We start from the raw sequence: 13,439 nt of genomic DNA on the forward strand, positions 1-13,439 counted from the left end.
TATCAAAAAACCCAAAAAAATCAGACTACTTCTAAAGCAACTGAATTCAGTGGGAAGAAAAATGTATTTCTCTTTGAAATTTGAAGTTATATAAGTCAAACTTCAAAGAACTCCAGCACATTCTTTCATGCTGCATATGTTGTTTTGAGCTGAAGAGCTCAAACCTTTGGTGCTCTGATCCTATGTTTTCCTGAAACTGTAGCCTGGGAAATCAAACTTCACATTGGACCAACCTCTGCTATGTGTTGGTTATTGACTCGGCAGAGAACAACCTGATCAATAATTACATGAAAGAAAATGCTCGTTTGATCTAAAAATGAAGCTCGTGTTTTCATGATCAAAGCAGCTCCTCAAGGAGAATCATACCCTTGCATTGATTATGCTCCCACATCCTGACGCAGAGGCCTCCTGAAACCTTTCTCATTTGACTTTCAACATGAGGCTCCTTCTCTTACGTTTATATTCTCTACCAGGCAATAAGAATGTGATGGAGTATCTTTGTGTCTTAAGGGTCTCGTCTCCCTAGTCATACTCAAAGTTCCTTGTGTAGAGAGATACCATATTTTGTTAGTAAAGTTGGGTCAGGTCCTATGCCGGACACGTTGTCCTTGTCAACTACAAACTGTTACCCAGTACTTCCTGGGTGAAATGTGCTTGCAATTCATAATTAAGTGATTGGTTGAATGTCTATTGACTGAATGAAAAATTGTTCATTGAAGTCAGTCTCAACGCAACCACTGGACTTCCCTCTTCACTGACAACTAGGCCTGCAAAACTCGCACTACACACTCTAAACTCAACCAAGTGGGGACAGAAGTGATTGTTGGCTGTCCTCTGAATCAGTAATTTACATGACAAATTGTTCATTCTTTTCTCTCTCTTTGTTCATCTACTTAAAAAATGTTTTTTATTTTGGTAAAATACACATGTACATAACATTTACCATCTTAAGCATTTTTAAGTGTGCAGTTGAGAGGCGTTAAACACATCCATCGTGTTGTGCAACCAAGAGTACCATCCACCCACAGAACTCTTTGCATCTTGCAAAACTGAAACTTGGTACCCATTAAACAGTAAGTCCTCCCGCCCCCAACACCACTAGCCCCTGGCAACCACGATGTTACTTTCTGCCTCTATGATTTTAATTATTCTAAGTACTTCATATCAGTGGAATCATACAGTACTTTTCTTTTCCTGACTGACATTTCATATGGTGTATGTCAAGGTTCATCTATACTGTAACATATGTCAGAATTTCCTTCCTTTGGGGCTTCCCTGGTGGCGCAGTGGTTGAGAGTCTGCCTGCCAATGCAGGGGACACGGGTTCGAGCCCTGGTCTGGGAGGATCGCACATGCCGCGGAGTGACTGGGCCTGCGAGCCACAACCTCTGAGGCTGCGCGTCTGGAGCCTGTGCCCCGCAACGGGAGAGGCCGCGACAGTGAGGGGCCCGCACCGTGCGATGAAGAGTGGCCCCCGCTTGCCACAACTAGAGAAAGCCCTCGCAGAGAAACGAGGACCCAACACAGCCAAAAATAAATAAATTTTAAAAAATAGGACAGGAAAGGAGGATAGATGGGAAATATAAAAAAGAAAAAAGAATTTCCTTCAATTATAAGGCTGAATAATATTCCATTATATGTATATACCACATTTTGCTTATCCATTCATCTCTTTTTTTTTAAATTTTTTAAGGGAATTCCTTTATTTTTATTTTTTATTTATTTATTTTTGGCTGTGTTGGGTCTTCGTTTCTGTGCAAGGGCTTTCTCTAGTTGTGGCAAGCGGGGGCCACTCTTCATCGCGGTGCGCGGGCCTCTCACTGTCGCGGCCTCTCCCGTTGCGGAGCACAGGCTCCGGACGCGCAGGCTCAGCGGCCATGGCTCACGGGCCCAGCCGCTCCGCGGCATGTGGGATCTTCCCGGACCGGGGTACGAACCCATGTCCCCTGCATCGGCAGGCGGACTCTCAACCACTGCGCCACCAGAGAAGCCCTCCATTCATCTCTTGATGGACATTTGGGTTGCTTCCATGTTTTAGCCATCGTGAATAACATTGCTATGAACATGACTGCATGTTTACCTACTTTTTAGCTCAACCAAAGTCCAGAGTAATAATTCATTTAGAGACACGAACACCCTAAGAGGACCGGGAAAAGCAAGAGGATTCATGAACAATTTCAGCCACTAGCAAATATCCTTCAAGCCGTCTATTTAAGCCAGTTCTAAACTCCATTGCATTATGTGGAAGAATAATGCAGAATCTCCATTTTACTAGGTTAAAAGTCACTCAAGGTGAAAAAAAAAAAGTCACTCAAGGGTTCCATACACTGATCAAATCTCAATATGTTTTAGGATCAGAGAAATGTTTGCTAGAAGGGATATGCGAGACCATCAAGTTTAGTGATTCCCATTCTTGGCTGGGGCTCTTAATAAAAATACCGATGCATAGATCCCATTCCCAGAGATTCCGATTTAACTGGCCTGGGGGTAGGCATCAGTATTGTTCAAAGTTTTTCAGGGAACTAATGTATAGCCAGAGTTGAGAATCACTGATATAGCTCAACTCCTTCCTTGCCCCCGTTTAGAGAGAGAAACGGAAATGATATGCTGAAAGTAACACAGAAATTGGTAGAATGATGCAAAGAGGAATTTTAAAATCCCAAATCTAGTACTCTAAACCTTTTGAAACTTCTTTTTACAGTACTCTGCCTCCAATTCTGTTCTGTAGAAAGTGCAAAAATATAAAGTACTCTCGAGTAGGTGATTTTTATTCAACCTAGAATAATTTAAATTGTCATTAAAGGCAAACTGGAGAGTTTATTTTAGTTTTTTTCATTTCAATGTCTGAACGGCAATGAATCCAAAAAATGAAAGAATTCCACCTATTATCAGAAGTCTGCCAAAGGAAGACAAAGTCTGTGTGTGCCTTGAAATATTATACACTACTAAAATTAAATAGATGAATCGGAGGCACGAAGTTTAAAGAAGAGAAGAAAACAGAGAGGAAGTAACAGGACTGATTCTAAAGATGATTCCATTCTGTTGTAAAAGTCAAGTAATGGAAACCTAAGAGGAAATACAAATGGCCGATAAACGTATGAAAAGAGCCTCCGTCTCACCAGTGGTCAGGAAAATGGAAATTAAACTACAGCTTGATTTATCAGATTAGGAAAAAGTAAAACATGGATAACATCCAGGCCTGGCGAAGACATGGGGAAAAGGGGAATCCAAGGCACGTTTGGAACATGTGTCGCTTCCAAACAGTCTCTGAACAGGAATGTACAGAGTACCAAAGACCTTGGGAGAGGAAGTCCTTGGGAAAGATCTGTTGTTCTTCATTAACCCCGTTATTTTGCCTTCCACTCAGATTCTTGACAAAGAGAGTCCCAAAGTGGGAGTTTCTAGCTTTGGCCCAGTCTTCTGTGGCTTTTTCCATGGCTCCGATACAGGAGACTTTAAATTCCTACTTTCAGCTTGAGCGAGCTTGAGTCCATCTTGCCACTTGCTGTTGATGAGTCCACATTACTATAGAAGGTAGGCACTGCATGCAAAAGTTTCTTAGGGTGGCCTGGCTGCCGGGGCATACGTTCCAATGAACCCACTGAACTTCTGATTTTCTTCCTTAATCTCCTTGAAGCAACATTTCTGTACGCAAAGGACCCTAATTCTTTGTCTTAGGTCCTTGTGTAGTGTGTATGGATCAGCTCCTGAGAAGCTCAGCAGTGTTTGGGCTACTCTCCCTCTCATGGACCCTTGCTCCCATCCAGAGCCCACTCCAGCAGTGAATCTCAGTGTTCTCGACTGGAGAAAGCAATGCTCACCCACTCCTCCATCCCGGATTCCTCATCACCGTGCAAGTCCACGAGTTCTATACTCCTGGGTGGTAACCTTCTCAATAGCTCAGTTGCCGGCGGGCATCTCCCACCATTTCCTGAGTGCTTGCTGGTATCAGGACAGTACTTCATCCTGCCATATTCTCATTTTGTCCTCCAACAATCCTACAAGGTAGTTATTATTTTTATTTCTCTTTATGTATGAGAAAGCTGAGGTTTAGAGAGTTTAAATGGTAGTGATTATTTTTATTTCTATTTACATATGAGAAAGCTGAAGTTTAGAGAGTTTCAATGCCTTTCATGAGGACACCTAGCTTGTAATTGGCCCTCTTTTGCTGATCCAGGAGTGTCACCTGCATGTAAAATAGTTTTGAGGAGTGAAAATATACTCTTCCACCAATTTCCTCTTTTAGGGGACACTGTATCTGAACACATCCCTGAGGAACCAGTTAATGTGTGGGATGCTAACCCCAGGCTGGTGACTCCAATGACTAATCCCTGAGCCACCTCCACTGAAGGAAGAAGCCTCTGCTGCCATTGCTGCCACCTGCTGGAAACTGGTCTCTCTGCCCAAGCTGATGTCAGGGCCATGCCATGGTCCTCCCTGGTGCTTTAACTTCCATCCATTGCACCCTCTCCTTCTTCTGGGACAATGGTCAAAACCTCAACAAGTTTTCCCCCATATATCTTCTTAAATTGGGGCCCCAAGGGCTGCCACCTATCTGTTCCCACCTTTTCCTATTGGGAGAAGAGAGAACAGCCTCCTTCCTCCTAGAGCAGAGCATTTGCTATCCTGTCTCATAGAGCTGGCCGGGAAAAGCAGGACAGTGTTCTGTGGAGATGGGTGAGACTCTGATCCCAGTGAGATCCCCAGCCTCTTCATGTGATGCAATACGGTAACTCCTTTGACTTATGACACTTGGCACAGAGTTCTCCAATAAGAACTTCAGGAATCTCTCGTGAATATGAATCAACAATGAAGACTTGATTATCAAAACTGATGTCACCCCCTTCCTCCCACTGACTTCAAACAAAGAATTTGGGTACTCTGTGTACAGAAAATTTGCTTCAAGGAGATTAAGGAAGAAAATCAGAACTTCAGTGAATTCATTGGAAGATATGCCCCAGCAGCCCAACCACCCTAAGAAACTTTTACAACATGAAGTGCTTGCTTTCTGTATTAATGTGGACTCGTCATTAGCAAGTAGCAAAATGGACTCAGATTCACTTAAGCTGGATATAGGAGTTTTTATGTCTTCTTGTATACTAAGCATGGAAAAAGGCACAGAAGATTGGTCCAAAGCCAGGAACCCCTCTCTGGGATTCTCTTTGTCTCTAATCTCTGCCTCTCTCCGCAGGCTGGCTTCACTCTGTCTGAGTTCAGAGGTGCTAGCGGAGAGTTTGAAGGGAGAAGAGGATGGGCATGGAGAACAGCATCCCAAGCTCACATCCCCTCCCCTCCACAACCAATGGGAAACCCTTCCCAGTGGCTCCACTTAGAAAAATCCAGGAGAAGGATTCAAATAGTCCTCTTTTGGATCATGTGACCATCTCTGAGAACTGGAATGGTCTTTGTTACCATAAGAAAGAGGAAGGAGTACTGGGCAGAAAATGAAAAATGGCCATTACCGTTCTACATAATGAATAAGTGTTTGTAAGATTTACATTTATTTTGTTTAATTTTCATCATCAATTTTGTTTAAAAAAAAACAGTTTAAATAGATTTCCATGGAGAGAATCCCAAAGGATAAAATTATAACCAATGGAAATTAGGTCTTAACTTATTATCCATATTTTTCCTTTATCCCATTTGTCACTATTTTAATTATATGCTTATTGTATGATCATTTGATCATTTGATAATTGCTTGTCTGCTCAACTGGAATGTAAACTCCATGAGGGCAGGGATATCTTTATTCACCATGATTTCCTCAGCACCTAGAACATTCCTGGCATACAGTTGGCATCCAACACATTCTGTGAATGACTGAATGAAGAATCAACTCAACCTTTTCTAGACAATGTAAGGCAGCACCATGTAACTCCAAAGTTAGAGAATCATAAGAACCAGCGACAGAAAGAAAGAGGAAACGAGATGAGTGCCTGGAATTAGAAGATCCAACTAGAATTTCCCTGGTGGCACAATGGTTAACAATCCACCTGCCAATGCAGGGGACACGGGTTTGATCCCTGGTCTGGGAAGATCCCACATGCCGTGGAGCAACTAAGCCCGTGCGACACAACTACTGAACCTGCACTCTAGGGCCTGCGAGCCACAACTACTGAAGCCCGTGTGCCACAACTACTGAAGCCGGCGCGCCTGGAGCCTGTGCTCCACAACCAAGAGTAGCCCCTGCTCCATACAACTTGAGAAAGCCTGCGCGCAGCAACAAAGACCCAACGTGGCCAAAAATAAATAAATTTATATAAAAAAAGAAGACCCAACTAGCCTCACCATTCATGGCCAGGAAATCCACAGAACAGAAATGGTAATACCAAAGAATAAGGGTCTAATGAGCTAAACGTCAAAAATTTAAGACGGTCGTAAAAGAAAAACGTTCAAAGTTCTAGCTAATTCTGAAAATTTTAAAGTTTACAGAAAAAGTTGACATTTATATTATGCGAAAAACAGAATTTGTTTAAAAAACCTACCACCTATCCCTATATTTCTATTTGACCCAATTTCCAGATGGAAATATCATCAAGCCAGACATCCAGAGAGACCTCCTCATCGGCCTGTGTTTAATGGAACTACACACTCATGAAAACACACTGCTTGGGTACTTCACTGGGTTGTGCTAAAAATTATGGCCTGCAAAGACTCTCGATCGCACATGCTCTTGCCCTATGCACACTTTAATAAAACACAACTCTTTGAGCTTCTGTTAATTAAGCTCGCAGTTTCCGGTGACCTGGACTTCCTGTGCCTGAGGCCAGGCCATGACACTGGCTCCCCAGCGTGGTTCTTAACACACAGAGAGAAGCAGATCTGGGGGAGAGGGTGCCACGCAGAGGAGGCTGTGGGCCCTGAAGTGCATTTGCCACGGTGGGGAAATGCCATTCCACCTGGATGAGGGCCAGGGCCTGAGACACAAAGAAAAAGGTTGGAGGAAGAAGAAAAAAAGCATGCTCTGACAGGAGGAATTTACTTTTTCTTTAAATTTCTTCTAAGAAAGGTGGACAATGAGAAATTTTGAGGCTGAGGGGTGCCCTGTAGGAAACCAAGACTTCTGTGAGGTCAGGGGAGGGGCCCTGTCATATTGCGATTTATAATAAGAAATGTATGTTTGATCCCATCCCTGACACAGGGATCCTCAAACCCTTGTAAATTCCTGAGTGAGTGACATGAGCTCTAGGAGTATCTTTATTTCTAATGTGGTGACTCTGGGTGGGCTCCTGGATGGCTCCTGGATGGGGGCTGGTCACCAGAAAGACCAAGCCATGAGCAGAAGCTTGGAATTTTTAGCCTGGCCCCCAGTTCTCTAGAGAGGGGAGAGGGGCTAGAAGTGGAGTTAATAATTGATCATGCTACATGAGGAAGCCTCCATAACATAAAAGCCTACTCATATAAAAATAGTAGTCGGGGGGTGGGGGGGAAGAGATGCCAGGTGGGTAAACATGCGGAGATTAGGGGAGAGTGGCAGCCTCGGGGAGGGCACGGGAAGTCTGTGCTCTTTCCCCACACCTTGCCCTATGCACCTCTTCCAGCTGGCTGTTCGTGAGTTATATCCTTTTATAATAAACTGGTAATCTAGTAAGTAAAATGTTTCTCTGAGTTCCGTAAGCCACCTTAGCAAATTAATCGAACCCAAGGAGGGGGTAGTTGGAATCTCCAATCTACAGCCGGTGTGTCAGAAGCCCAGCTGACAACCTGGACCTGTGACGGGTGTCCGAAGAAGAGGAGGCGGTGGCGCGGGGAAATCTTGTAGGATTGAGCCCTTAGCCTGTGGGATCTGATGCTATCTCCAGGCAAATAGGGTCCGAAGTCAGAACTGAGATGAGTTGTAGGACCCCTAGATGGTGGCTGAGAATTGCTTGGTGCTGTGGGAAACCCCACCCCACGTTGGAATTGGTACTAGAATCATCTTACCCCCCTACCCCTCATGGAGAATGGTAATGAGATTCACACAGAGGGGAGGGGCAGCGAGTGACCGCTGTGACCCCCCCCCCAGCAGGAGGTTTCATGCCTCCCCTCAAGGAACTGGGATGACAGTCAGCATGGGCACAGGTGAGTACAGACCAGCGGTTTGCTGATGCTTTGTCTTTCCTCAAACACCCGTCGAGTGGACTGGCCAGAGCAGTTTCCCATACGAACCCACTTTCCTTCCCACTATGCAACTCTCCCCCATAAGTTAAGGTATTTTCAACACAAGGAGTACCTAGCAGTTAGACGTAACTCCAAAAACAGGAAAAAATTGTGCAGTAAGGAGCAATGTGAGGAATTTATGCAATGAAACGGTTCTTGACGTTAGAAAGAGAAAATGGAAAGCACCAACTCTTCTACATCGGCAATAAAATGGTCTTTGGGGATTCGTGCAGCAAAGCAGAAAGAGCTCACACCAGGCATCAAAGCAGTTACAGAAAGAGCTCACACCAGGCATCAAAGCAGTTACAGAAAGAGCTCACACCAGGCATCAAAGCAGTTACAGAAAGACCTCACACCAGGCATCAAAGCAGTTACAGAAAGAGCTCACACCAGGCATCAAAGCAGTTACAGAAAGACCTCACACCAGGCATCAAAGTAGTTACAGAAAGAGCTCACACCAGGCATCAAAGCAGTTACAGAAAGAGCTCACACCAGGCATCAAAGCAGTTACAGAAAGAGCTCACACCAGGCATCAAAGCAGTTACAGAAAGAGCTCACACCAGGCATCAAAGCAGTTACAGAAAGAGCTCACACCAGGCATCAAAGCAGTTACAGAAAGAGCTCACACCAGGCATCAAAGCAGTTACAGAACGAGCTCACACCAGGCATCAAAGCAGTTACAGAACGAGCTCACACCAGGCATCAAAGCAGTTACAGAACGAGCTCACACCAGGCATCAAAGCAGTTACAGAACGAGCTCACACCAGGCATCAAAGCAGTTACAGAACGAGCTCACACCAGGCATCAAAGCAGTTACAGAACGAGCTCACACCAGGCATCAAAGCAGTTACAGAAAGAGCTCACACCAGGCATCAAAGCAGTTACAGAACGAGCTCACACCAGGCATCAAAGCAGTTACAGAAAGAGCTCACACCAGGCATCAAAGCAGTTACAGAAAGAGCTCACACCAGGCATCAAAGCAGTTACAGAAAGAGCTCACACCAGGCATCAAAGCAGTTACAGAAAGAGCTCACACCAGGCATCAAAGCAGTTACAGAAAGAGCTCACACCAGGCATCAAAGCAGTTACAGAACGAGCTCACACCAGGCATCAAAGCAGTTACAGAACGAGCTCACACCAGGCATCAAAGCAGTTACAGAACGAGCTCACACCAGGCATCAAAGCAGTTACAGAACGAGCTCACACCAGGCATCAAAGCAGTTACAGAACGAGCTCACACCAGGCATCAAAGCAGTTACAGAACGAGCTCACACCAGGCATCAAAGCAGTTACAGAACGAGCTCACACCAGGCATCAAAGCAGTTACAGAACGAGCTCACACCAGGCATCAAAGCAGTTACAGAACGAGCTCACACCAGGCATCAAAGCAGTTACAGAACGAGCTCACACCAGGCATCAAAGCAGTTACAGAACGAGCTCACACCAGGCATCAAAGCAGTTACAGAACGAGCTCACACCAGGCATCAAAGCAGTTACAGAACGAGCTCACACCAGGCATCAAAGCAGTTACAGAACGAGCTCACACCAGGCATCAAAGCAGTTACAGAACGAGCTCACACCAGGCATCAAAGCAGTTACAGAACGAGCTCACACCAGGCATCAAAGCAGTTACAGAACGAGCTCACACCAGGCATCAAAGCAGTTACAGAACGAGCTCACACCAGGCATCAAAGCAGTTACAGAACGAGCTCACACCAGGCATCAAAGCAGTTACAGAACGAGCTCACACCAGGCATCAAAGCAGTTACAGAACGAGCTCACACCAGGCATCAAAGCAGTTACAGAACGAGCTCACACCAGGCATCAAAGCAGTTACAGAACGAGCTCACACCAGGCATCAAAGCAGTTACAGAAAGAGCTCACACCAGGCATCAAAGCAGTTACAGAAAGAGCTCACACCAGGCATCAAAGCAGTTACAGAAAGAGCTCACACCAGGCATCAAAGCAGTTACAGAAAGAGCTCACACCAGGCATCAAAGCAGTTACAGAAAGAGCTCACACCAGGCATCAAAGCAGTTACAGAAAGAGCTCACACCAGGCATCAAAGCAGTTACAGAACGAGCTCACACCAGGCATCAAAGCAGTTACAGAACGAGCTCACACCAGGCATCAAAGCAGTTACAGAACGAGCTCACACCAGGCATCAAAGCAGTTACAGAACGAGCTCACACCAGGCATCAAAGCAGTTACAGAACGAGCTCACACCAGGCATCAAAGCAGTTACAGAACGAGCTCACACCAGGCATCAAAGCAGTTACAGAACGAGCTCACACCAGGCATCAAAGCAGTTACAGAACGAGCTCACACCAGGCATCAAAGCAGTTACAGAACGAGCTCACACCAGGCATCAAAGCAGTTACAGAACGAGCTCACACCAGGCATCAAAGCAGTTACAGAACGAGCTCACACCAGGCATCAAAGCAGTTACAGAACGAGCTCACACCAGGCATCAAAGCAGTTACAGAAAGAGCTCACACCAGGCATCAAAGCAGTTACAGAAAGAGCTCACACCAGGCATCAAAGCAGTTACAGAAAGAGCTCACACCAGGCATCAAAGCAGTTACCTTGAGCAGTGGGTCTGGCCCACGCAGCTGGGTGGCTTTCTGTGGTAGGTTACCCTCTGGTCCTGTTTCCCCTTCTGTAAAAGGATACCTAAGTTCTCTTCCAGATTTAATTTTCTAACTTTCATAGAAGTTTTTCAATTAAAAATGATAAAACTTGCTAACTGCATCATCGTTAGGATATTTTCCTACTATTTATGGGAAGATATAGGGCGTATGTTCCAACATTGACGAGGGCATGAAACGGCTACGAGATTGTACTTGTCACATTAAAGCATCAACTCAGGGCAAGTTCTTTCAAAAGACACCAGTACTTTGTCACTCTTTCAGTCACCCATGCTCCACTCACTTTCCCCTTGTGACCTTTATTCTTCCAGAAGCAGTTTTAAAGCTGCTTCTTACTTGAACCTTTTTTAAAGGACCAAAATATTTTTCCTACAAAAATCCGAACACGATTTACCGAATGACAATTTTGGGTAAAGCATTGACAAACTAAATTTTTAAATTCAGTGTTGAGCAATGGTTTCCACCCCCTTTACAAATAATCATATAAGCATCCCAGGGCATCTTACTTTCCTTTTTCATTCCCAGGTCTCCCTTACCTCAGGCCCTAGGCTCCTCCCACCGAGTCGAGCCCCACCCATTGCACATGCGCAGCACGACACACTTTGCTTCCGCCCTCCCGTGTCTGTACTGACTGCAGGATAAAGTCTAAAGCCTTGACTCAACCCTGGGACACTTCCTCACTGGTTCACGTCTATCTCAGCAGCCCAGCTATCGTAACTCCCTTAGATAGTACGTGGTCCTGTCTCTGGGAAGATTCCCAGTTATTTTTTTTGCTGTACGCGGGCCTCTCTCTGTTGTGGCCTCTCCCGTTGCAGAGCACAGGCTCCGGACGCGCAGGCTCAGCGGCCATGGCTCACGGGCCCAGCCACTCCGCGGCATGTGGGATCTTCCCGGACCGGGGCACGAACCCGTGTCCCCTGCATCGGCAGGCGGACTCTCAACCACTGCGCCACCAGGGAAGCCCTCCCAGTCTTTTTAGAGTAATTAGAAGGGGATGAGTAAGAGTTGAATTCCTTAAGACCTCGGTTTTTTCTCCAGAGCCTAACACAATTTAACCTTAATCCTTGCCCCAGTGGGTCAAAGTGAACTTTTGACCCAGGTATGAGCAAGGTCTCTGCAAGTAGATGTTTGGTGGAGGCCTGGTAACCAAAACATTCAGAAGATGACTTGCCCAGGGTGATAATGAAAGTGATAACATAATTCATTTACACTGACTGAGCTCTTACCATGTGGCAGGTCCTCTTGTTTGTACCTTTCATTCATGCATTTAATGCTCACAACAGTTCTCTAAGTTGGGTATTATTCTCTCCACTTTACAATGAGAAAATCTTTCATTTCCAAATGTGAGTTGCCTTTTCCCCAAGTTATACAGCTAGTGAGTGGCAAAGCTGTTTTTGTGTAGGGGAAGAACCTTAGCTGAACCTGCTTTACCTTGAAACCAGAGGAGAGAAACTCACATGCTTGCTGGAAGTAGAGTCCTCAACACGTTCCAGACTTCTCATATGGTACATCTGGGATCTTAGGGCATCTCATTACCTGAAATATGAAAATGGTATAAGTTTAATTATTCATTTTCCATCACCCTTAATGAGGGGATTAACTGCCGTGTGAAACAAAAGGAAGTAGTCTGACCTTCAGGCTGTCAGGAAGTGATAATTAACTAAAACCTCCAGTCAGTGGAAATGGACAAATGAAAGTGTTTCACTGCTCTTGATGCAAATGAGCTGTCAGGGTCACTGACGGAAGTCACATAATGGAGCGGTGACAATGAAAAAATAAACATATGCCAAAAATAGACATTTTCTAAATTACAGTTTGTTTACAGATTGTCTTCAGGGGTTTCCAAAGCTCCCCTGACTCACTGCTGTCTGAGGGTTTTGAGTGTGTGGGTTTTTGTTTTTGTTTTTGCTGTATCTGGGCCTCTCATTGTTGTGGCCTCTCCCGTTGCGGAGCACAGGCTCCGGATGCACAGGCTCAGCGGCCATGGCTCACGGGCCCAGCCACTCCGCGGCATGTGGGATCTTCCCGGACCGGGGCACGAACCCGTGTCCCCTGCATTGGCAGGTGGACTCTCAACCACTGCACCACCAGGGAAGCCCTGCGTGGGGTTTTGAGTGTGTGTGTGGGTACAGGTTGCAGCGCCCTGGCTTGCTAGGAGGACAGGGGAGGGGAGGCTGTGTGCATGGGGGTGGGAACTGTCAACAAAAATAATCAATACATAATCAATGATAAGAACAGAAAAGAGTTTTATTTGAGCCAAACTGAGGACTAGCCCGGAAGCCCACTTCCCAGATTTCTCTGAGAAACTGCTCTGGAGAAGGAGGGTTTTCAGCACAGGTTTATATCTTGTCAGAAAAAAGAACATTAAACAAGTCAGGGTTACATTTCTACAGTGTTTCAAAACAAAACAAAACAAAACAAAACCAGAATGTACACAGTGAGTCAGTATGGCCTTGGCACCTGGGAAAGGAGTCTTATCATCAAAGGAGTACCAGCACTGCATCCCGGGGAGAGGGGCGTTTAATCTTAAGTTTTAGCAGACATTCTTTACTCCTGGTCAGTGTGCCGTTTTCTTTGGTAATTAAAGCAGATGTGCAATGTATGTTTGATAGGCCACAAACAGGCTGTTTTGGTTTAAAGTTTCAATTAAAT

At 45.3% G+C, this 13,439-nt stretch overlaps 1 protein-coding gene across 3 annotated transcripts in view; it reads right to left on the reverse strand.

The window, feature by feature from the left end:
- PCED1B (PC-esterase domain containing 1B) overlaps nucleotides 1-13,439 on the reverse strand; it is a 152,922-nt gene that overhangs the window by 116,931 nt on the left and 22,552 nt on the right. For 2 of the 3 annotated variants that reach the window (XM_060166449.1, XM_060166450.1), the window contains exon 2: nucleotides 12,245-12,323. The gene's annotated coding sequence lies outside the window, so the exon portion shown is untranslated. Of the gene's footprint in view, nucleotides 1-10,724; nucleotides 10,744-12,244; nucleotides 12,324-13,439 lie in introns of those variants that run through there. The other variant, XM_060166452.1, reaches the window with a different exon arrangement.

Source organism: Lagenorhynchus albirostris, chromosome 11 (assembly GCF_949774975.1).
Source record: "Lagenorhynchus albirostris chromosome 11, mLagAlb1.1, whole genome shotgun sequence".
NCBI lineage: Eukaryota > Metazoa > Chordata > Mammalia > Artiodactyla > Delphinidae > Lagenorhynchus > Lagenorhynchus albirostris.